The following is a 1,059-nucleotide window of genomic DNA, read 5'->3' on the forward strand; positions in this document are numbered from 1 at the left end:
GACGCCAGAGAGCCCTGAGTGAGGGAGCGACACACTCTCCCTCCTTCTGTTCTCTCCCTCCCTCTGTTTTCCTCTCTCTCTCTCTCTCTCTTCTGTACCCGCTGGAAAACGACGAGCAGAGGAAAGGAGGGAAGAAAAACGTGAAGAGGAAAAAAAAAGAAAAAGAAAAAAAAACAACAACCCCAGAGCCGATGCTTCCTCCTCTTCCTTTTTTTCTTGAACACGCAAACGACACAAGGCTCCGCACACGTGTGTGTGTGTCCCAGAAAGGTTCGGTGTCTGACTTGTTACAGAGAGAAGGAGAGAGTGCCTGTCCACTTAATTGGAGGCAATGTAGCCAGTGTGCTCTGGGCCTGGCTCCAAACACAATGTTTATAAGAGATCCCATTCATCAGCGTGCACTGTTAACTCTTCACTCTGTGTGTGTGTGTGTGTATGTGTGAGGGAAAGAGATAGAGTGTGTGTGTGAGAGAGAAAGATACAGTAAAGCAAAAGAGAATCTGTGTGTGTGTGTGTAAGGGAAAGAGATATAATATGTGTGTGTGTGTAAAAGAGAGAACACTGTGTTTTTGCCCAGTCCCATGCCGCAACTGTAATTGCTCCCCCCTCCACCACAACTTTCATAACGTGCAGCGTTCTGTCATAGAAGAGACCACAGGGAGGAGGGGAAGAGGGGAGAGGGGAAGAGAGGAGGAGGATGAGGCAAGGGAAGTTGGGTTTCAGGTCCTCGTTGGTGTTGTAAACTGCAGTAAAGTCAGCTTGCTCTCTCTCTTTCTCATACCATACACACAAAAACACACAGGAGTAGGTATTTTATTTGTCCTTTCTTCGTGTCGTTGAGTGGAGGTTTCACACTGTAAATACCTTCATACAAGCCTTGCCCAACACCTAACACTGTCCACCACTGTGAGCCCAAACCTGCACAGCTGTGAAAGTGTTTTATGGATCTAGTTTAGTGAGACAAAGTCCTACCTACCAAGACATGGGATGGAAACAGCTTGTTACCCTGCCCAGTGACCTGGCGGAGAGTGGAAAAATCCGGAACGTTCTACCAAACGT

The sequence above is a fragment of the Osmerus mordax genome, chromosome 11, assembly GCF_038355195.1.
Source record: "Osmerus mordax isolate fOsmMor3 chromosome 11, fOsmMor3.pri, whole genome shotgun sequence".
NCBI lineage: Eukaryota > Metazoa > Chordata > Actinopteri > Osmeriformes > Osmeridae > Osmerus > Osmerus mordax.